A 26,558-nucleotide genomic window follows, 5' to 3' on the forward strand; every position below is an offset into this window, starting at 1 on the left:
CATGCACTTATCAAATACTGTTTAATCAACTTTCATTCAAGACAACATATACAACAACAATTTTGGATTCACAGAGTCATGACCACTTTTATTATTACAGATACAGCAAAGGAAAATGAAAATAACAAGGGTAATGGAAATATTTTGAAAAAGAATTAAATATGCAAAGTCTTTATGAGAAGAAAGTTTAAATGATTCACATATATTATCAGATATTATTTAAATGATATTCATGATTTAATTTTGAAAATTATATTATTCACTAATAATTTGTTCCCATAAATTGTCAAGGACATTAAATATTCAAGTTAAAGTTGTAGCAAAATTTATATTGTCAACATTTAAATGAATCATTAGGAAAAGAAAAGCATTAAAGACACATCTATGAACTTTTTCCTATTCAATGTCTAATATGAAAGAGAAGATGATGATGCTAGATTGGAAAAATTCAAGACCAAAGATGTTTAATGTTATGGGATAGTATTTAAAATTTAAATACATGTCATCAAAATAAATATTTTCATTTTGAACATACTTGAACAATACACAAGAAAAATTCATTGAGTCATAATTAATTAAAGCCTACGTTCAAATTTAATACAGTTAAAGAAATATTTCTAAAGGATAATGATTCAAGGATGTGCAAATTGCATCAGAACGCGTCTACTGCATGATAAATGTGGAAAATCTATTATATCTGGAAGATTAAAGCTTCAACATTAGAATATTTACAGATAAAGAAGGTATTTGATAAAGAAGGTATTTGAAGAGCAAGTAATAGGCGAACTAAACAACATAAAACTACAAAAAAACACTATAGCACCTAAGCACTACTTTCTTCCTTACCTAACCACATCGTCTACTTACTCACTTGATACTTTTTAATAGATTTCATGTATACCAGCGGCTTAAGGCACCAATCTGAGTAAGAAAAACATGTTAAACGTATTTTTGAAGTTACCCATGACGATACCTACAATTGCACCATTGTGAAAATTTCAATGTGGTCTATACAACCAGTTTTAAAAATCTTGTTATTCCTTAGTTTCCACAATTCTCCTATTACTGTTATCCACACACAACTCCATATCTGATTGACAACTTCATTAACATCAGTCATCTTAAACTGTGGGAAATGCATTTTTGGCTCCTGTTGGACCGTTGATGCCAAACCTACCCACTCGTAACACTTAAACCAAACAAGCCAAGCTACTCTATAGGTACAAAAAAAGTGAGACGTTGTTTCCACTTCCTCCCTACACATACTACATATGTTGCTTACCATACTTATCTCCTTTCTCTCCAAATTCCCTTTAGATGTAATCTTATCTTCCAACATCCTTCAAGCTATGATATGAGCCGATGGTTGTGCCTTTATCCTCCAAAGATGAAGATCAACATGACATATTTGAACAAAATATCAAATCAAGAAAATTAAAGTTGCAATGTTCATATTAGAAGAAGAAAAAGAACTAATGTGCATTTCAATCTACTTCTCTCATTGTACTCTTATTTAGACATTATTTTCAATTAGTTAATACTTCCAAATTGAGTTTAAACTTCATTCAACTTCTCTTCTTAAATTGAAATTTCATTTGACTCTATAAACAATTATTTGAAAGTCATCGTGGTAAGTCTTTTAAAATTGTATCTATATACCTTTTTATAATAGTGTAAATGTGAGAAAACTATGTTAATCAAATAATCAAGAATAATTGATGTAAAATATCCTTTCTGAAAAAGTATAGTGCATTGATTGCAATTATTTAAAAAAAATAGATAAATCAATAAGTTATAAATTAATCAAATTTATATTATAACAAATTTATATGAATTGACTAGACTTACAACTTATTCATAAATTTTGGACGAGAGAAATAAAAACGTTTTCTGTATTTTTTTTTTATAAATTTATATTAAATACAGTGTCAATTATTTTATTTATTCCAAATTATCAAGTAATTAAAAATTATATTTAATTACTATCTTAAATAAAAAAAACTCAATAAATTTTTATACAATTTTTACTTATAAATTTTATATAACTTTTTTATTAACAAAGAATAAAATAAATAAATAAAAAATATTTGAAAAATATATACTTATAACGACTTAACAAAACAATCCAAAAGTCCATCCATATAATTCTAACCATAACCCTCAACCCCCTTAGTATTACTACATTGCAAGACCATCTACATCAAACTACTACATTATGGTGGAAAAATAAAACGCGCTCAACGTCATAATAAATTATATAACACATAATATCCATCAAATAAAAAAATGCTCACATGACATCCAGAAATAATAATTTTTGTAATAATATTTATACTTTTAATTTAAAATTCTATTATATATTTAATATATTATTAAATGGTTTGTTAACTTTTTGTAAGAGCGTAGAAAAAATATTTTTAATAAATTTATGAATCGTGATAAGTTGACGTAAAAACATCCTCATAACAACCAAATATTAATAAGTCGTTGAATATGTTTATAAAAAATTCATAAATTGGACGAGGACACATTAACACCCATAAAATAAATTATCACTTGACAAGTTGACATCCTTAAATAATAATATTTATTTTACTTTTTAATTTAAATTTTAATTATTATAGTATTAAAGGGGGTTGTTAATTTTTGAAAGAGTGTAGAAGAGATTTTTTTAATAAATTTATGAATCGTGATAAGTTGACGTAAAAACATCCTTATAACAACAAAAAGAAATATTTTAATTATATTTATTTTAAATTTTAACTTAAAATATTATAATATTATTATATAGAGTTGTTGAATGTGTATTACTAATGGACCGTGCAATGCACGAGAATATTTATAATATTTATTATTTAAATAAAAATATTATAATAATAAATCTATATATCAAAATTAAGAATTATTTTAGAGAAAATTAAAATTATAAATAAAAATTACATCAATTATTGAAGTATTAGTAAAGAATTAAGAAAAATCAAATCAATCAATTATTCAATTATTAGTAAACAATTAGGAATACATAAAAAAAATAAAAAAAAATAAAAAATTGACTCAGTGTATTATATTTATTGTCATAGCAATGTATAAATATATTTAGATAGATGTTTTCTTAAATTTAAAAGGAAGGCAGGTTTCCATAAATAGTAAAGTTTTGTTGTGAATAACTGTGCTTGAGCATTTTCTTTTTGAAATTTGCAATGGGTGTTTTGTAGCTGAGCATTTTCTTGTTCATCAAATTCGCAAGAGTGTTTTGTAGCTGCAAAATATAAAACATACAGAATCTTTTAGATACAATATCCATGAGGTAGTCATATATTCATAATTTTATAAGTCATATATTCATATAGCTGTCTTGTAGATGTTAACCACATAGAAAATGGTAAACACATTATTGTAAGTCACTGTATTCTGTTTTCATATTATTAAATAAAGACTTTTGACATAATAAATTGTAACATAATGTAATATCTCATTAATTATAGGAAATACTATTATAAAATAAATATGAACTTCATTACTTATGGCCAAGTGTATTTAAGGCTGAATTCAGAGAACAATAATTTCATGAGAAATGTAAATAAATTCGATAACAAAAGAAATAAGATGTATTTTTAAATTCAAAGTTTTATAACAGAAAATATACTCAGTAAGAGAACAAAACATACTAAAAATAATACAAATGGACTACATAGTTGCTTTTCTTTGGGTGCTATATATGAGGGTTGATCAATATTGTATTCAATGTCAACACATCTCATTTCGCATCTGATGTTAATTGCAGCATTGCAAAAAATAATAAATAAAAGAGAAATGTCAATAAAAGAATGGACAATTAATAGAATTATGTAAATATTAAAAATGAATAAGAATGAATTTGTACCTGTCTTAGGTTTTTGTTTCAGTAGTTTAAAGAAATGTACTGTTGAAGTTAATAGTTATGAAACAAATAAGATAAAATAATATGATAAAATAAATTTAATTAGCAAAAGTTTTATGGACTTTTGATGATTATGCAGCTTGTTTTTGTAAACAAAGAACCATATACCTATCTGAATACAGCTGAAGTTTCATCACTTTATTTAGGAAGAATTATGTAATAACACATGTGTAAAATATTATAATATAGAACCTGTGTAAAGTATAATAGCTTCCTATTTTCTGTACTAAATATCCCCTTCTTTCTCAATAATTACAATGGAGTTCCTGTATTAAAAACCTCCGAAGAAACAAATTCATCAAAACAAAATTATACACAATTTTAATTATGAAATTTATTAAGAAGAAATAGATGAATACCTTTCTTTGTAATGCATTATAGTCATGAAAGATCTACTATGGAAATTAAGAGGAAACCTGTAAATACCAAAAAAATATTAGTTTACTTTTGCTATATTAGAAGATATATTAGAAGAAAAATATGAGAAATGAAAATAGTTTTGTATTAAAGAATTTTCATACCTGATAAGTATTGCTGTAACAATATTTTCAAATATTTCTCTGTAAACCACATTAGTAGTTGGATTAGTGGTATTTCCATCATCATCCAAAATTAATATTTTCAACCCTTTCTTGGATTTTACTCTGGAAATAGCAACATATAACTGTCCATGTGTAAACACTGGACGTGGTAAATATAAACCAACTTTATTCAGGTTTTGTCCTTGGCTTTTGTTTATTGTCATAACAATGCACAAAGATATTGGGAATTGTCTTCTCTGGAACTTTAAAGGCAAGCCTGAGTCAGAAGGAGTCAAATTCATTCTAGGAATTAATATGTTATCACCAATATTTGTTCCGGTAATAACTTTGGCAGCAATCACATTTTTCCCCAAGTGAATTACTTGTAATTTGGTTCCATTGCAAAGTCCATTGGCTTGATCAATGTTCCTTAGAAACATTATTGGAACTCCTACTTTTAATTTAACATTGTGATTAGGAATTCCAGAACATTTGATATCGTTCAAAAATTCAGTTGTAAACCACTCAGCTTGAGCATTTTCTTGTTCTTCAGATTGGCAAGGGGAGTCTGAACTTAAATAAGTAACTTCTTCTCCGGGGATTAAGGTTATAATGAAGTCATTCACTTGGTCCACACATTCTGTAGTAGGACACAATATTGCACCATCATCAAAAAATGCATCAAAGTTGAGATTCTGTATGTACCCTGGATAAACAAATTCAACCAAGTGCAATAAAGGTTGTTCAACATTTAGAATTAGAATGTCTTGTGGTATTTCAATAGTTGCTTGTCCCAACTCATTTAATTCCATATCTCCATCTCCAATGTGAAGTATCCAATCTGCAAAATCTTTTATTTCTGATGCAGTTTGCTTTGATTTTTCACTGTTTAATCTCATATTTTCAGTAAGTTTGAAGACTTTGCACTGTTTCCACAATTATGAGTAGTTCACTGTTGCTTTCACAATATCATATCTTGATCCCTTTTTTTACAACAGGCAATATTTGTCTAAAATCACCTCCCAAGACAATGACTTTGCCACCAAAAGGTTTAAGGGCATTTTCTTCACTTACAGCCCTCATGTTATCCCTTAGACTTCTATCCAGAGATTCAAAACTGAACCTATTCATCATTGGAGCTTCATCCCATATAATTAAATTAGTTTCAATCAACAATTTGGCCCGAAAACTTTCTTGAGGTATGTTGCAGGTTGAATGTTCATTTATTAACAAAGGAATGCAAAATGTAGAATGAGCTGTTTTTCCTCCAGGTAGTAAAAAAGAAGCTATACCACTAGAAGCTACATTTAACACAATCAACCCTTTTGATCTAATTGCAGTAGACAGAGTTTTCCACATAAAGGTTTTTCCAGTGCCACCATAACCGTATAGGAAAAAAAACCTCCAACTTGTGACAGTACTGCTGTCATTATATTCTCATACACAACCAATTGCTCCGCAGTTAGAGATTGAAAAAGAGAAGAATGAATTTCAGACATTTGTATCTTGTCATAATTTAATTCATCAATATGAATAGGTTGTGGAAGACTGTTAAAGTCTTTTAAAGATTTACCATTAAAAATCAATAATTCTTCTAGTTGTAGAAGACAAAGGTTTTGTATTTGATCATCTTCAATTGTAAGACCTAGCAAAAGAACAACATTTCATATTTTGAACAAAATAATATGTTATAATGTTTGAAGAAAACAGAAAGTTATACCTGGTAGGTTAAACTCTTTCCTTTTTTGGTATACAATGTCATCAGATAACAATTTCCAAGTTTTGTTCCAAACTTCCTCAGGTCTAGACATAGTATTCATGAGTAGCAGTGTAACAAACAATCTTCTCAATTGAGTTCCTGAAGCAAGGGTGCTGGCCTCTATAATGGCATCAATAAATTCTTTATCCTCTGCCAACAGCCCCATGGCATAGCAAGCCTCTTTATAAGTTTTGTAAATAACACCATTAATAGTCCTGATGTTATCATAAATAGAACAACCCTTTTTAAAATTCAACAATAACCTGAGATAATATAATTCTCCTGTGCAAGGAGGAATATATGTTAGCCTTCCAATACTAACTCCCTTTTTCCTTGGTTTCCATTCTCTTTGTTCTGACATCCACACAAAATGGTTAGGGTATTGAGAATAAGTCAAATTTTTCCCCTCTGGATAGATTTTATTAGCTTCAAACCAAGCTAAAAACATTGTTCTTTTATGTTAATTTGTATGCAATATTTCATCAATATCTTCATTGTCCTTAAATAGAATGGGTTGCTCTTTTAACAGATGAAAAGTCAGCCTTTGAACTGGTGGCCATCTATGATGAATGTCAAAGGCAAGTATTCTCCAAACAGCTTCACAGGGAGATATATATCTACAATCATAATACTGTTTAATTTCATCTATAAACGGTGTCTCAGTAGAGTCTTTCTGAGGATTAGTAATTTTCAAATTTGCTCTATCTGGACCTTTGTTGACATATTTAAACAAATATTTGATTGAATTTGATTTGTTGCAATATTCTGTGTTAACATGAGCCTGATACCTCAGTAGTAGCAATGGGCTATATGGGACAACATTCCCATTGTCTAACTTAGTTCCATTTTTAAGAATGAATATTCCTTTATCTCGACGTCTGTAACATGGATATCCATCCTCATCAATAGTAGTCAACAATTTAAATTTCTTTGGGTAAAATTTTGAACATTTACCGTTAGTCATGCAAGGTGAGGAAAACTGAGCTGCTCCGCATGGCCCATGTATCATGTACGTTGCAACTGCCTTTGACAATTTAGGATATAAATCTGCCTGCGGTAATTCAGCTGAAATCACTCCATCAATGTCTGTTGGAGTTCTTAACTTTTTATCTCCATCCAACCACAATAATATGTGGGCATGAGGCAAACCCCTTTTTTGAAATTCCACAGTGTACATACCTATAATAAGATAGAAATTGATTTAATTATAATGCAGAAAATCTGAACATAATTTTAAAATATGGATTAATCATTACCTGCATTAACTTTGCCAAAATATTCATCTTTTTTGAAGTCAACCATCATTTGATCTAATTTCATCTTGAATACTCTGCAAACTATATCTGGCCTATCAGCAGCAGTTAATCCTCTTGATGTAACAAACTCACGTATTTTAGACCAATTTACGTTGCAAGTAATTGTGATAAATAAATCAGAATATCCAAACCTTTTACAAATTGCCATTGCATCTTGGCAATTGTTGAACATATATCTCATTCCTCCCGTGAATGATGCAGGTAAAACTATACGCTTCCCAACTGCAGAAGAATTTGTTTCTCCTCTATTCATTGCCTCTTGTACACCGTTGAGAATATCACAACGTATTGTTTTTTGGTTTGCTCTTATGAACGACAATCTTTGAGATTCAACCATAGTATATGCATCAACCAAGAATTGTTGAAACAGACAACGTGAATGAACTATATTTCCAAACTCAACACTTCTTTCTTGAATTCTAAATGCAATGAATTCTCTTAACGATATACGACTTCTTTTACGTTCTTTGCTATTGCGTACTGGAATATCTTCTTGATAACCATCTTCTCCAAAGGGTAATATTAAAGGATATTGTAATGGGATGAAGGCTATATGTGTCTCATGCAACCTAAACAATTGTCTAGAAATTTTTTTCACTATGATATCTCGTCCTACATCCATGTTGCTCATATCACCCACAATTAACGCTGCTATCTCATCAATTGTAGGGGTATTGTACACCCTTGGATCTTTTGAACGATGTCTAAATAACCTCAATCCAAAATCTGAATGTACATCAGAATTTACAAAATCTTTGACTCTTCTAAAACTTTTTGCCAGGACATTGTTATCATCAATCATCTTGGTAAGATCTTGAATCAATGATTTATCAAACTTCAACTCTTTGAAATTGGACCTAAATAAAATTTAAATAAATATTAATTCAAAATAATCTTATAAATGAATCTGCTGAAAAGAAACTAACCTAATGTAACACATACCCAAAGTGAGATACTCTGTTTAAGAGTTCATTTTGTGTATCATATATGTAAAGTTGTGCGAACTTGGGCATTTCTCCACTGTGAGGTAGTAAGCTTCCAATCCTATGGTAGTTTTGTCCATGCAGAATAAATTGAGGAGGCCCAAAACCATCATTTACGGAAGAGTGAACTTTTCCTCCAATTGAAGTAAATGAAAACATACTATTGTAACTTCTGATATGTTCTAAATAGTGTTGGCTTCGTTGATCTTGATCATTTAATAACTCTAGAATCAATTTAGGATGTTGTTGTAGGAAAGGTAGATGTACTTTTCCTATTTGGCAACATATAGAAAAATCAACCTTTAGGAAACTCTTTGTTTTGAAGGATCTTTCTTCATACCACACCTCGAAAAAACAATATTCACATTGTATATTGGGTTGTCCAAATGAAACAATATCTATATTGAAATAATAAATAAGGTTATATATTACATTTACATTAATGAATTTAATTTGAATACAAAAGTTAAAGTTAGAGACATGCACCTTCATTTTCAGCTTTTGAATACAATTCAGAAGCGTAAACTTCTATGCTCTCATCTGAACACGAAACAAAGTAAATCAAAGTGCTTTAGAAGCAATTAACTAAATTAAAAATAACATTTAAACTATTTTTATCACCATTATTATTTTTTCCTCATCTTCTTCAAAATTCAAGGTCTTAGTAACTAATTGCAGGATTTGAGCACTGTATGTACTGCAACTTTTATCTACCAACATTGTGTTATTACCATTATTTGCTTCATTTTGCAGATCTTCAAAATTCAATCTCTTAGTCACTGATTGCAGGATTTCATCACTGTATGCACTGAACCTGTTATCTAAGCTTATTGTTTTATTAATTACACTTCCACGATTGTAATTACCTGTAGAAAAGTGCATTTAATAAGTATTAAAACATTTGTTAAGTTACAAAGTCAATATCAATTTGTAATTACTTTTTGTCATAAATGTATCAAAAATAGTAATTTTTTAAATTTATAATTATAGTACCTCTTCGTGGATGATATTTTTCCCGCAATCTACCAATTAAGTTTTTGGTATTTCCTCCTGTATTTTTGGCCTCATCTGGATTAATATAAACAAAATAACATTTAACATTTATCTATATTAGTAAATGTTCCACTCTGTATTATTAGTATCAATTTTAATGAACCTAATTACATGAGGAGTTGTGAACTCACCATGAAGGTATTCTGTAAGGTTATTTTGTCCTTTAGTAATTGTTCCCATTGATGACACTACTTTCGTAGTTGAATGCATGGTGTTGACTTCTTTGTTTGCAGTCATGTTTTCAGAAACTGCGTAATCTCTTCCCGTAATAACCGATGATTGAGAAGAAACATAATGAATTGACTTGACAGTATTTTGACCTACAAAAATTAATTTCAAATCAGTTATTTGAATTATCTTCAGTACTGTAGTAATATAATTAGTACACAATTCATTGTAAGAACATAATGTAATTAAAAAACTTAGGAGATGATTACATTCAATGACATAGTGTGTTAGTTAAATAAAAAACGAAATGTCATTGTTACAAATAAATTGATTCTATGGTTTAAACTAATTGTTCTTTTACAAAATTCAATTTAGTTGAACAATAATTTTAACTGTACTTCGATTATAAAGAGAGGTAGAGTACCTCTTCTTTTGATATTTGTATTGTCCAATTCAGACTGTATATTTTTTCGTTTTCTTGTGGCAGAGTTTGCATCATCAATATCCAAAACTAAAAAATAAGTAATTAGTAATATATATATATATATATATATAACATATGGTAGTTTGAAGTAAAAAAACAGATAAAATTAAGTTTACCATGGCTTCTCCCAGATAAGGATATTGTTTTCTGACTTTGATGATAAGATTTTGTTGTTCTTGCATTTCTTGCTTTTTCAGGACAACAACCTAAACAAAATAAATTAGAAAATAAAGTAAAAAAATTTACACTAAGATTTCTCATTTAAAGCAAAACAAAAAATAAAATCAATTTACCTTTACTTATCTCAATTAACGGTTCTCTGTTTGGAATGACTTGTTCTGCAAATAGTAATAAATTATATAAATTATATTATATACATATATGTGAATATGAAATAAAATAGCATAGATTCAATTCAAGCTGAAATTCTTATCTGAGTTAATGCTATTCCATTTACAATTTCTCATGCTATAATTAAAAAAAAACTGGATTTATTTGACGGAAACAGAAAAAAAACATATAAGAATATTTTCTCATTATTTTGGCTAACAAATAATATTTACGAATTCAAACTACAATGATGTGAATGTTCAGAAAAACAATGGAGAACATATATGACTCAAGAAACGTAAATATAAATATAGTTGTATTTCATGATTCATTACCGTTTGCTTGAGAATGGGAACCAACTCCATTTGTTGTAGTAAACTTTGGCCTCAGTTGCTCCATAACTTCAGAGAGTTTTGTACTCAGAAATAACTATTTTCAGGTATAGAAATCCTATTGTTATAAATACTTAGTGTCTACACTATCTTTCTTTTGTCGCCAAATTCTTTTACAGATTTGGAGGAACACTAGTTCCTTATTTCTCATTACTTTTTCCATAATACATTTAATAAAAATACTTATCTTATTTGTTACTGTGCAAAATTATATAAATGTCAAAGTAAGAAGTTAATAAATTTTTAAAGGATATGAAGTTAAAACCAAAAATCAATTAAACATTTAATTGAGTATAAGTAATACCTAAAATCAAATATAATATTCGATGTCATTGGTCATTAATAAAAAAAGGTTAAACAGACAACTCCTTTAAAAAGTTACCTTTCACTAGGGAACGAAGCTGTAGTCTTGTCCATCATTTGGAAATATAACCTAATTAAAAACTTATAATCACAACAATAAACTGAATTAGCAATTTAGGCAGTATAAGTTTTCAATGAAGAGAATGGAATGCATGAATGCAATGGATATCCAAAATGGGATCTTAACTTTTTAAATGTGGAAACAAATTTTCTTTTCTATTCAAAAGAATGTCTTTCTATTTTAAGCATTGTCATTAATGAAATTCTTGTTTGACTTTAGAAAGAACCTACCTGCAAGTAAATATATTTGTCAGGTTGAATACAGAACAAATTTAAAGTAGCAATTATTTGTAAAGAATAACCTTAAAAAATGTCCAATTTAGTGGTCAAAAAGATGAAAGCACAACATTTAAACATGGATAGCATTATTTAGAGAATCGTAGTAAGCAAAAAAAGGAAAACTTTATGTATGTTTGTTCTGCACAAATCAAAAAACGGTCTTCTATTTAACACAAAAAAGGAAACCTTGCAAGAAACCCTAAAATTTGTCAACGACCCAAAAAATCTCCCATTTTCTTACATTGTCGGTTCAATGTGTTCTAATGCCTAATTCCATGAAAAAGATAAATGAACAAACAAAAATCATGCATAAGTAAACTCTTAATAAAATAGGGTTGATTTTTGAATGAAATGCTTTAACCTTCACTCTGTGAACTGAATGCTTGTAAAACATAGAACTTTCATTATAATTTGTATGCATAATCAACAAACAAAGAAATTTACTTTCACTTCAGAAACGATGCATTCCTTTAAAGTGGCTATGGCAAAATAAAAGAGAAATATGGTCTTATGTTGTAGAGCTTAATAATAAAAGCATTAACAAATTAGAAATGTAAAACACAAAACCCACCAGATTATGCTAATATGGAGAAAGGAAGAAAGCCAATCTGAAACAAAGGATGGAACAGCAGACGTTTGCAACAAAGTTTGTTTCTCTGCTGGAAAAAACATGGCTTTGCTTTGAAGATAGAAATTGAAAGAGATAAAAAGTGAATAATGAATTGGGAAGTAAGATTAGGAAACCCAATGGTTTATTTGCTGTGTCAGAAAGTTCCAGTGCCTAACTTTTTTATATATCATTATTATTCTACGTAAAATACTTTTAAAATTGATTTAATTTTAATTTGAAAATTTGGAAATTTTATTCAGTTTGATTTTGATGATTGTTTTTTGGACTTTTTAAAGTGTCTGTAATATTATTTTAATTTTGGCAAATAAATTTAAAAAGTGATTTATTCAAATATTTCGAAATTTCGTACAATACTTCGATGGTATATAAAATTTCATAGATAAAAAAAGTTAAACTAAAATTTAATAGACAATTTACTATATTTAATTTTCATTATTATAATTATAATAATTAATATAAATTACAAATTGTTAATAAAGACAAATTAACTTCAAATGTGAATCATTCAAATTCAAAATAAATATTAAATATAGTAGATAAACATTAAAGCATTCATGAGCAAATTACATTAGTTTGCATTGTAAATAGTACAATTATTATAAAACAAAAAGAGGAACTAATTAATTGTCCCCAAAACATTTAAATTATAATTACAATGATGGTCTTTCAAAAGTTTTTGAGATCCAATAAAAATAATATACGTAAATTTGATTGTTGTCCACGAACTTCACCATGTTGGTACATCTCCAAAAAGATCTTGAACTAATATCTGCAATTAAAAAAAATTATGTAAAAAATATAATTAATTACATTATAGAAACATATTTAAAGTAAATAGTATAAAAGAATATGTTTGTTCCTTAAGGAACATGGTTTAGGTATGAAGCATATTGAATTATGCGACAACCTGCTTACTAGAAATTAAAATCAAATATATGAAATATATATAATGACAAAGGATGAAATATTAATTAAAACATATAGTGCTCAGACAAAGAAAATAAATTTAAAAGTTCATATAACATAAGTCTAATTGTATGCCAAAACAGGTAAAAAAATATCAAAATATAATACATTACTGAGTGGTTAATAATGAACAATATAATAAAAAAAACCTATTGCAGAATATATTAAAACCTATTGAATAACAGATAAAAAAGAATGAAAAAGAATGAAAGATTTATGAGTTTAATGTACGGGCAATGGTTATAGTGTTAAGCATCATATGTAACAATGCTAACACATTATAAACACACCTCATAATGAATGAAAGTTTGAAGTAAAACCTAGAACAAATAAAAACAAATATATTCAGATAAACATTAAACATAATAACAATAAAATAACCCTAAACATTAATAATAATAAACTGTTCTGGTTTTCAACAAAGGGAAACTTAAGTAAACCACAAAAGGTAACTTTTTTCTCCTTTGAAAACAAAAGACAGGATTTATCCAAAAAACATTAAGAGATTTAATTATAGAGTTTGGGCTGTCTTTTATAGTGACTTTTCATGAGTAGCAAAACCCTGATATCAGAAGAAGGCATCAGCATATGACATTCAAATATAATTTTGTCGTCTTCACGGAAGGAATGAAAACTACAAAATTTTTTCCAGCCACTCCCAAGCTTGATGTTAGTGGAAGGAAACCTTCCTCTCAACACTCTGCATTTAACATCATGTAGCAGTCCATGTAGCGTAACATTTCTGAATTTCGTTTTCAAAAGATATTCCGCAAATCCACCCCGGAGATCCTTCAACAAAATAAGAGTAAGTATTAAAGAAAAGCAATAGAATATAAACAAAGAATTTAAAAGAAAGGATTCTTAAAGTTACCAGATAATTTCTTTTGATATTAAAAGAAGATAACTCCATATAAAAATGTTCAAAGGGACCCTTGGTCAGCGGTTCCCTTCCTTGAACTTCCTTCAAATAACGATTAACACCAATTTCACATATCTCTCCCATAAAAACAGTTATTGTGAAACAACTTTGACCCCCATAACGGAAGAGTATAGAGTGGTCACCTTTAAAGCCATAAACGGAACTCAAAGTCGACCATCCATCCAAAATTTCGGGAGACAATATATCCTGGTTATAATATACTTTGTGGACGTTCCCTGCACTATCTACGAGGGTCCACTCCTTAGAAAGTTCTCCTTGAAACTCAACAGCGAAAGCACGATCAACATAACCATACTATACATTGTGAAAAATAAAAAAAGTAAACAAAATGCATTGATGAAAAAAGTAGGTATTGAAGAGAACAAAAATAAACTACATACTTGCCCGCAAATGTACATTGAACAAAAAAGACCTCGTGTATCAAGTTCATTAATTTCTTCAGCAGAAAAAGCCATCTAAGTTAATAATAAAAAGTGGAGATTGAATGACTTAGGAAAAGCTAGTATAGAAACGTAGATAAAAGAAAAGAGTAGGATTCTGAGTAATGAAAAGGCAAGTTTCTTACGTATTTATAGCCAAATATGAGTCGTCACACTTTCATATCCATTGTCTCAAACAACATATTGTTTCAGTTCAAGAAAAATAAGAAATCATTATTTAAAAATAATAAGAGTACATAAAAATAATCATTATTTAAATATTTAAAAATAATAAAATAGTCAATCATGAATAGAAAATAAGATAAGTATGTGAACTGTAATTATTGCTACACCATTGTATTTGATGACCTTTCAACTTTCCACTGCATTATACAACAGAATACTTGTGTTTCAAGTATCTTATTAAACAAATATTGAAATAATAATTATTACAATTTTCTAATTTTTATAACAAATGATAATAATATTAGTAAATAGTATAATTTTATTTACTAATAATTAATATTTATATGAAAAAAAACAAACAATTAACATAATTCAAAATAATAATATATCTATATAATTTTGACATATCTAATAATTTAATAGTAAAATGAATAGACTTATAATTTTTACCAAATTTATCTATATATTGAAATCATTACTTGTTGCCATATCTAAGAGAAATCCCTAGGAAGACTAAAAGTCTACATTGAGAAGAGTGTAGAAGGGATAGAGAACAATCACAGTTCTGACACTTATTTAATGAACATTATTAATTAAAAATAAAATAGTTTACACAAAAAGGTTAGTACAATCAGAAATATAAAATAAGGATTAAAAAGGGTAAAATCATTATGATTTATCACAAAAAAATAAATATTAAAAACCACATATCAAACATAAATGTGAAAAATAATTGAATGGGAACAATAATTTTGAACCACGTATAAATAAATAACTGTTGTAAATCAATATACATACCTGTAATAATAACTCATCTGAAAGCAAAATATTATTGTAATAATCTTAAAAAAAATGGAAGAACAAATATGATATACAATTTGATAAGTAATATCTTAAATAATTATAACATTATAACATAATTGACAAACCTGTAGGATTATCTACCTAACATTCTTCCAAAAAATAAATCATTATATTAATTAGACACAAACTAACTGAAATTCTTAAGTAGAAGGCAAACTTAACCATAAAGTAATTACGTACATTAAAGATAAGGTACAATGATGAAATAAACAATGTTGTGAATAGAAATTAGAAAGGGTTAACAAAATTACAAATACAAACTAAAAATGTGCAAGAGTAAAGAAATACATCAAAATTCATCTTTCATAGTACTCCTTTTTCAAGCTAAAATGGTTATTCGAATTAATGGTATTCCATTTTGAATGACATGAGGTGGAAATAACAACAGAAGTACAATTTATGATGTTATAATTTAAAATAAGTTGGATTTATTTAGGGAAAACAGAACAACAGCATACAGGAATGTTTCAAGTATTATGTATCATAAATTGTTTGTTCATTATTGTGGCTAACAAATAATATTTACGAATAAGAACTACGCTCAAGTGCATTTTCAGAAAGCCAATGAAGAACATATATGACTCAAGAACCATAAATAAAAAGATAGATGAATTTCTTGATACATTACCGTTTGACTGAGAATGGGAACCAAATTCGTTTCTTGTAGTAACCTTTGGCATCACTTCCTCCATAACTTCAGAGAGTATTGTACTGAGAACAAACTATTTTTGTGCATACAAATCCTATATTATTATAATTATTAAAAAAAGGTACCTTTCAAAGGGAAAAAAATTGTTGCATTCTTGTCCATCATTTCCAAATATAACCTAATTATAAAATAATAATAAGAAAAGGAAGTCGTGCAAGAAACCCTAAAATTTGTCAACGATCCACAAAAGCTCACCTTTTACTTACATTGTCGGTTTCCATGAATGTGCATTCATTGTCTGTAATGACTAATTCCAGAAAAGAGATATCAACAAACAAAAATAATTGATAAGTAAATCGTAAATAAAATATGGATGATTTTTTTAATAAAATGCTTTAACCTGAAATCTATGACCTAAATGCATGTCAAAAGCATAACTTTAATTATCATTTCTGTGAATAATCAACAAAGAAGGAAAATTAATTTCATTTCCGAAATCATGAATCCCTCTAAAGTAGGTATGAATACTAAATTCCTTATTCTCATGTGAATAAAAGAGAAATATACTTCTTATGTTCTAGATCTCAAGAATAAAGAAATAAGAAAGTACATATGAAAAATAAAACTCTCCAGATTCTGCCAAAATGGAGAAAGGAAGTAAAGCAATCTGAAGAAAATGATGAAAGCACTGAAAGCACAGACGTTTGCAACTAAGTGTCTTTTTCTGTTGGAAAAAAAAAAACTTTGCATTGAATATGGACATTCCAAGAAATGAAAACTGAACAAAAAAATTAGGAATTAGGCTTAGGAGACCGACCCTTAGTTTATTTTTTGTTTCCAGAGAGTTCCATAGTTCTAAGGTCTTAACGTTTTATTATTATTATTATTTTAAGTGAAATAAGTTAGAGATTAATTCTATTTTAATTTTAAAATTAGAAAATTGTATTAATTTTGATTTGATGTTGATGGTAAGTTTTGATAATTTTTATACTTCTATAATATTATTATAAATTATTATAAATTTTGGAAATAAATTTAAAAACTAATTTCTTCATCTAATTCAAATTCGAATTTCAGACAATAATTCAAGATTTAAACAATAACATTTCTTACACAATTTACTATATTTAATAATCATAATAACAATTAAAATTAAGATATATTACAAATAGTTGATAAAGACAATTTGACTTCAAATGTGAATAATTGAAATTCAAATTAAATATAGTATATAAACATTAAAAAATTGATGATTAGACAACATTAGCTTACAATGTAAACAATACAGGTACTGTAAAAGAAAAAAAGAACTAATTTATTGTCCCCATATAACATTTACATTACAGCAATTTCCTAATTTGAGATTACAATGAAAATGATATAATTAAATTGGATTGTTGCCACAAACTTCACCATGTAGGTACAACTTCACTTAAAAGATCATGCACTTCTTTCTCCAACTTCATAAAAGTATGTAAAAAGTATAACTAATGACATAATAGAAATAGAAATAAAAATAAATTTAAAGTAAAACTCATAAAAGGGAAATGTGTGTTTCTTAACAGAAACATGTTTTAGGTGAAAAACATATTAAATTATGCAACCACCTTCTTTGAAATAATTTGAAATCAAATCAAATATATGAAATATATAATGACAAATGGACAAATATTAATATTAATACAATGAAATAGTGCTTATACATAGAAAAAGAAATTTAAAAAACCATATAAGAGAAGTCAAAATGTATGCCAAGACAATTCAAAACGATCTTAGGATTTAATAATTAATAATGAACAATATAATCAAAATCATCATTCCACAATATATTAAAAAAAATGAATAACAGGTAAAAAAGAATGAAAGTTTTGTGAGTTTAATGTACTGGCAACTGTTTTAGTGGTAAGCATATGTAACAATGCTAACACATTATACACAAGCCTGATAATGAATGAAAGTTTAAAGTAAAACATAAAACAAATAAAAATGAAACAAATCAGATAAAGCATAAACATAATAAAATCCAAATAAACATAAACATTAATAACAACAAATTGTTCTGGTGTCCAAAAAAGAGAAACCTTAAAACCAACTTGGAAAGATAAAAAGTAAAAATGTTAACTAAACAACAAAAAGTAAATAGTTCTTATCCTTTCAAAACAACAGAAAGTAGTATCCCAAACCATTAACAAATCTAATTATAGAGTGTGGTCTGTCTTTTGTAGTGACATATCTTGACTTGCAGAACCCTAATATTAGAAAGAGACATCATCATATGACATTCAAATATAATTTTATCATCTTCACGGAAGGAATGAAGACTGCAAAAAATTTTCCAGCCCCTGCCAAGCTTGATGTTTGTGCAAGGAAATCTTGCTCTTAGGACTTTGCATTTAACATCGTGTACTGGTCCATGTAGCATAACGTATTTGAATCTCGTTTGCCGAAGATATTCCGCAAGTCCACCACGCAAATCCTTCAACAACATGAGACAGTATTGAAAAAAAAGCAATACAATATAAAACAAAGATTTAAAATAAAAGATTCTTAAACTGACCACATAATTTCTTTTGATCTAAAAAGAAGACAACTCCATGTAAAAATTTTCAAAGGGACCCTTGGTCAGCGGTTCCCTTCCTTGAACATCCTTCAAATAACTATTAACACCAATTTCACAGATCTCTCCCATAAAAACAATTATTTTGAAAAAACTTTGACTCGCGTAACGGAAGAGTATAAAATGGTTGCCTTTAAAGCCATAAATGGAACTCAAAGTCGACCATCCATCCAATATCTGGGGAGACAGTATATCCTTGTTATAATATACTTTATGCAAGTTCCCTGCACTATCTGCGAGGGTCCACTCCTTAGAAAGTTCTGATTGAAACTCAACAGCGAATGCACGATCAACATAACCATTCTATCCATTATGAAAAATAAAAGTCAATAAAATGCATTGATAAAAAAAAGAGTAGGTATTGAAGAAAAGAAATGAACTTCTTACTTTCCCGCGGATGTACATTGATGAAAAAAGAGCTCGTGTATCAAGTTTCATAATTTCTTCAGCACAAAAATCCATCGAAGTGAATAATAGATAGTGGACAATGAAGGAAGTAGGGAATAGTAAGATAGGAACGTAGAAAGAACAAAAGAGTAGGATTCTGAGTGAACAAAAGCCAAGTGTCTTACGTATTTATAGCCAAATATCAGTCGTGACCCTTTGATATCCATTGACCCTTTTATATCCATTGTCTCAAACAACATGACGTTTCAGTTGAAACAATATATTTAATAATAAAGAGAGGAATAGATAATTAATAATTAATAATGAATAATAATACTAAATAATAATAAAAAATTGATTATTTAGAAAGGAAAAAAAATACTGAATCATGAATAAAAGATAAAAAAATTACCTGTATATATTATATATATTATATTATATATTATATTGAAATAATAAATTGCTGCCATATCTAAGAGAAATACCTAGGAAGATTAAAAGACAACATTGAAAAGAGTGTATAAGAGATAGATAAAGGCCACAATTCTGACAGCTATTTAATAGACCTTATTAATTAAAAATAAGTTAGTTTAAACAAATTTAGATGAGTAGAATGAGAAATATATTATATTATATGGTTTAAAAAACCTAAAATGATATGACTTCTCAAAAAAAAAAAACTATTAAAACAACATATATAAAAAGGGTGTTTATAAAATATACATACTTGTAATAATACATCCTCTGAAAGCAAAAAATTATTGCAATAAACTTCAAAAGAAATAGAAGAAACAGATCAAATATAGAAGTTGATAAGTAATATCTGGAATAATTATAAATTTATAAAATAATTCACAAACCTGTAAGTTTTGTGCCGAACATTCTTCCAAAAAATAAGTCATTATAGTAATTACACAAAAACTGTTTAACATTTTTTAACTATAACGTAACGTAATTACGTAACAGAAGGATAACGTCGAATAATGAATTCAACAATATTAAATAAACAGACTCAAAATGTACTGATACATCATAAAATATTCTGAATAGAAATTAAAAATAGTCATAGAAATGTCCAACACTGATAGAAATACATCAAAAAAAATCATCATTCATAAAACTCCCTTTTCGATCTTGATATTTTTCCTTAATACCCTTAATGGAACATCATCATCGGCTGTGTGTGATGGTGAAGCAAAATCTCTTTTAAGTCCAGGAGGAACGACTTCAACACTTAACTGACTGTCACTCGCTATGTCAACAATTTCAGAATACAATTCAACAACTTCATTGGCAAATTTTTTAAACAAATCCTGCAACATGAAGTACAAATATTAGTAAGATTTTTTATTTTTAAACTAATTATTTAAATATTAAATGCCTGAGGAACTTCTACAAAGGAATCGTCTTGTTCGACATCTTTAATACTGCATAGTCTTTTCTTCTGAGATTGAAGTTCCTTGACAACATAAAAATTAAAGTAAAAGATATAAATAATTCTTTTAGAAATAAAATGCAACACAAAATATAATAAAATAAAATAAAAATACATACCGAACTTTCAGAACCACCATTAGAAAATATTTGGATAATACTGTCATCAATACAAATTTTTTTGACATGGAATGATTGATCAAACCTGTTAGATTGATCTTTAACACAACCAACTTTAAACAACACAATTTTGTCTATCAAAAGACCAAATTCTTTGGGTAGTACACCAGAGTCAGTGTTCTAGAAATTAAAAAGAAGAGTAAAATATTACTATATTAATTTATACAATAACATTTTCATATATGCATCAATAGACATAACATAAGCACTATTGGAAAATTACCTTGTCATTACTTTCAAATAATTCCGCACAAGATTTATTTATCAGTGTAGTTGCATCTCTGTCAAAAAGAACAAAAGTGGTGGAGTCTGTTTCATCCATTACTCGCACCTTCAGCTTATACCTGAAATATAAAATATAAAGAAAACATTAAGAAATATAATATAATAGATTTTACTAATATAGAAAGTAATGAACAGAAAATTATGGCGTTTACAAAGAATACCTTGGTTGCACTTTCATAACATGCTTATTACATTTTTCACACAAAAAACATCTTTGAATCCGGGTAAACGGCTTTATTGCATAATCAAGCCGTGTACCACCATTCATCATTAGCTACAATATGTTTTATAGTAGCTAAAACAACAAAAGTGCTTTCCTGAAAACAAAAACAGGTTCTGCAGTTAAGAATACATAATTGATTTAATTAAATTTTGCTAAAAAAATATAATTATACCTCCTTGCAATCTTTCAGGCCTTGAATAGTGTTTCTTGGAATGAAGTGGATAAATTCATCATCAACATTCTGTTTTGCAGAATCACACAACTGACTGAGTCCTTGAGTAGGAGAATTTGTATTTTCCATCATCCTACAAATGTTAAACTTGTAGTTAGAATGTGTCATAATTTTCAAGTAATGAGTGACAAAAGTACGTATTGAAGTAACCTTTTCTTAAGTTCGTTTGCTTCTTTAGACTAAAAGTTAAATTTTAATTTCGTACAATCCAAGCAGTTTTGTAGGCAAACCTTGTCTACAATCAAAATAAAATACATTAGGTTATAAGTACATAAATTTAAGTAGAATAATAAAAAAAATAAGTTACAGTTGCATGAGTAAACATACCCTGGAAAATCTTGACTTTAGCAAATTGCACACTGATGACCACATTTTGCAACTCTCCAGATGACAAAAAGGCATTCAGCTCATCAACGTAATTGCCAAATAAAGTACACTCCATGCGCAAGCTGTTGTAAATAAAATTTGAATTGTTTAAAACAAATTTTCGAATGGTTGAACTACAAAATTTTAGCTTACCCATTAGCTTCAATGGAAATCACATTTAACTTAGTTGATGAGCCTGTTCTATTAATCTCCCTCTCAGTGCCTACACCAGTCAGTAAACCAATAACATCTGGAAGAAGAAAATTATGTAAGCACATATGGAAACAAATATGTTGAACCAAAACCATTATAAGTAAACTTACCAACTAAATAATCAGTATCAAAACCAGGGGCTCTTATCACAGACATTGGGGTGTACCGAGGTATTGCACATGATACCAGTTCATTTCCTACATAGGTTACCTTAGTTCCAAACTGGAAATTAATCTTGTACTTGTGACGGGTTGTTCTATAAGATCATGAATTAGTTGTCACACTAAAGAAATTGAAAGAATAAACCTTATCCTCAAAAAATATGATTTTGAAATTTATAAATTAGTGTTTTTCTAACAGAAACATGAATTCTATCACCCTGGAAAAGAAGAATCAAGATTAAACATGATTAGAATAATTGATATTAATATTTAGATCAAACCAATAACGAAAGAAAATGATAAAACAGTTCACCTCTTTATCTTGAATCACCATTTCCATTGAGAATGGAAACTTGCTTTTCTTGAAGTCCGACACAAACCACAATCGAATCACTTTTGCTATTAGAATCCAATTTTCATTCTCTGGATTGATATCTTTGATTGAATTTGTATTTTGTCTTAACAAAGACATTGTAAGATATTCCTTTTAAGAAGAAGGAAAATGCAGACTGCAAATGCTGATGCTAAATGAGATTCCAACATACCACGCATCTATTTATAGAGAAGGATTGGTGCTTAATTATTTTGAAAAAGTAAAAAATAAGTAAAGTATAGATTTCAAAATGAGTACGAATAGTAAGAAAAAGAATCAATGATGATTGATTTATACAATGTTTCACGAAAAGGAAAAGATTTTTGAAATAATCAAACCATAAAATAGTCTAATACATACGATAACGTTAACATTGTGATAAAATTCTTAACTTTTAGGTCTAGGAAACAAAATTGCTTTTCCACTCAAAAGAACATCATTCTACTTTAAGCATTAAAATTAATGAAAATGTTGTTTGACTTTAGAAAGAGAAAAATGTTGCGAAGAGACTTTCACAGACATCTATCTATAAAAAATGACGTTATACAAACCGACGTACATGCAATATGTAAAACAGATGAAAACCAAAGTTCAAAAATTGGTCCATTTACATAAAGATGTTCCAAAAATAGGAACTTCACATGCTTTTTTTTGCAGATTTGAAAAAGACCTTTTCTGGTTTACAAAAAAAAGGAACCCTTGCTTTGAAAACCTATCTATAAAACACAGATTGAAAGCTTACAAAATTGATACTACGAAGATTGAGAATGTAAGTTTCATGAAGAAGGTAAAATGTCATAAATCTATACATAATCGTACAAAAGAACGAAAAAATCGTACCTGGGGGTTCATATAACTTGCAATCAGTTTCAAAAACATGGAAAAAAGGGAACCCTATGAAAAGGTTTAACACAGTTTGGGAAAAAATCAGTATGCTAAGCAAAACATTCACAGTAAAAATTCCAACAAAAGGTAACGTGGGGTTTAGGAAAGGACGAAGTTCTTACCAATTTCATTTCATGATACAGTATTGATTTCCCATGCATACAAAAGAACGAAAAAATCTTACCTTGGGGTTCATATATCGTGGATTGAGATTCGCAAACATGGAAAAAAAAGGAAAACCTATCAAAGTAGCGGTGGCTGGGGCAGAGCATATGTGATGGAGCAAAGCAAATGTGATGAAAAAATAATACAAAATGGAAGAGAGGTTGTGAGTTTAGGTAATTGCATCTTTTAAGAAAATCCTTGTATCAGCTGCAATAAAAATCAATTCTTTAAATTTCATTAATATTTTTAAAATATTATTAAAGAATTTATTATAAATTTTTTTATTATAGAACCTGTGTAAAGTATAATAGAACCTGTGTAAAATAATTTAAAAATGAAAAAAATAGGTCATTTGTGAAGAATGAAAAAAACCTTACACCCTCTCCCTCATCCAGTCTCCCACTGTCAAAATCATGGAAAGAAACAACAAAAACAATCCCTCCCTCCTCAAACTTAATTGTTGATGGACAAACTTGATTTTTGATGGACTTTTAGACAAAATTGATTTGAAATTAACTTTACAGACTTAATCCTTCATTTGTTTAAATAGCATTACAATTACATTATTTTTTGTATTTGAATTCATTTTCAAGTTTAATATTTTCATTAATTATTAAAATGGAATATTGCTATTTTTAACTTTGTTAAATAATTATTTAATACTATTAAACAATTTTCAATTTGTCTTATTTTACAATATTTCTATTTGAATTCATTTTCAAGTTAAATATTCTATAGGTTGATGTTGATATTATTTGATATTATTTTTTTTATTTGAATTCATTTTCAAGTTTAATATTTTCATTAATTTAAAAAATGGAATATTGCTATTTTTAACTTTATTAAATAATTATTTAATTATTTAATACTATTAAACAATTTTCAATGTCTTATTTTACAATATTTCTATTTGAATTCATTTTCAAGTTAAATATTCTATATGTTGATGTTGATATTATTTGATATTATTCATATATATTATTAATATTATTATATTATTTTTTGTATTTGAATTCATTTTCAAGTTTAATATTTTCATTAATTAATTTAAAAAATGGAATATTGTTATTTTTAACTTTGTTAAATAATTATTTAATACTACTAAACAATTTTCAATTTGTCTTATTTTACAATATTTTCTATTTGAATTCATTGTCAAGTTTAATATTCTATATTCTATATGTTGATATTATTTGATATTATTCATATATTATTATACTCCATTTTTCATTATTTTAAATATTAAAAAAATGGAATATTGCGATTTTCAAAATTGATAAATCAATATTTCATGCTTTTCAACATTTTTCAATTTGTATTTTTTTAAATAAAGTAAAAAAATATAATTTGTATTTGAATTCATTTAAAAAATGGAATATTGTTATTTTCAACTTTGTTAAATAATTAATTTGGGATAATGAATGAACAATCTAAGACGTGCATCCTGTAGTGAACGAATACAACGAAAAATAAAGTAAATTAAGAAAAATTAAGTAATAATTAACAAATACTTAACAATTAACAAACAAAATTAAATATTTGTCTTCGTTTAAAAACAACGACTAGAAAGGTTTAGCCTAAAAGCATAACAAAAAACTTAAAAGACATGTTAACATAAAAAATTGTCCTCAAAACTTGTCATCAACAGCAAAACCCTGATATGAGAAGATGGGTTCCTGCTATCGCATTCAAAGATAATTTTCTGGCCTTAACGAAAAGAATGACGACGACAAAAATTCTTCCAGCCGCTACCAATTTTGATGGTTCTATAAGGAAACCTTCCTTTTAAAACCTTGCATTCAACATCCTTCAATAGTCCTTGAAGCATAACCGTTTTGAATCTACCTTGGCGAAGATATTCAGAAAATCCAGGAAGTATACCCTTCAATAAAATCAAAATAGTAAGTAAACAAAAAGAATACAATATAGTAGTCATGTCAAAAAAATCAATGATAAACTCACCAGAGAACTTGAATTTAAGTCTACCGGAGTCAAATTCATGGAAAAATGGTGAAAGGGACCAATGGTCAACGGTTCCCTCCCTTCAACTTCTTCCAAATAACGATTGAAATAAATTTCAGGGACATCTTCCATATAAACGGTTATATGAAAAGTGTTTTGGCCTACATAACGGAATAAGATAGTGTGATCCCCTTCAAACCCATAAAAATTAGCCAAAATCCACCACCCTGTCATGATTTCTGGCGACAACAAATCTTGGTTATATTCTACTATATGTACATTCCCTGCGCTATCTGCAAGGGTCCACTCTTCACCAAGTTCTTTTTGAAACTCAATAGCAAATGCCCGATCAACATACCCAAGCTAGAAATTTTGAAAAAAAGAAATAAATTAAGCAACTGTAGAAAATGTATAAAAGTAAAAAGTTAAGAAAATACCGACAAAAAATATATACTTCACCGCGGATGTTCATTGAACAAAAAAGACCTCGTGTGTCAAGTTTAACAATTTCTTCAGCAGTGGGCGCCATGACAGTGAATAATAGAACAACAGAAGTAAGGAAGTGGGAAAGAAAGTAGGACTTTGAATAATAAATGAATGGCTTTAAATCAGGGTTTAAAGAATACAAAAAGGTTACAATATATAATATAATATAACAAATAATGATTACTTGTTGCAGTAAATCTGGAAAGAAGATATTATGATCTTGAAAGTAGTGTATAAAGCACAATACTGTCACAATATATGGGAAAACCAAAATGGGCACAGTATA

At 27.8% G+C, this 26,558-nt stretch overlaps 1 pseudogene; it reads right to left on the reverse strand.

Annotated features, from left to right (window-relative positions):
• Positions 1–4,166: 4,166 nt before the first annotated feature.
• On the reverse strand, positions 4,167–25,825 carry LOC137813853 (uncharacterized; annotated as a pseudogene).
• Between the last annotated feature and the right edge of the window lie 733 nt (positions 25,826–26,558).

This window comes from Phaseolus vulgaris, chromosome 10 (assembly GCF_000499845.2).
Source record: "Phaseolus vulgaris cultivar G19833 chromosome 10, P. vulgaris v2.0, whole genome shotgun sequence".
Lineage (NCBI taxonomy): Eukaryota > Viridiplantae > Streptophyta > Magnoliopsida > Fabales > Fabaceae > Phaseolus > Phaseolus vulgaris.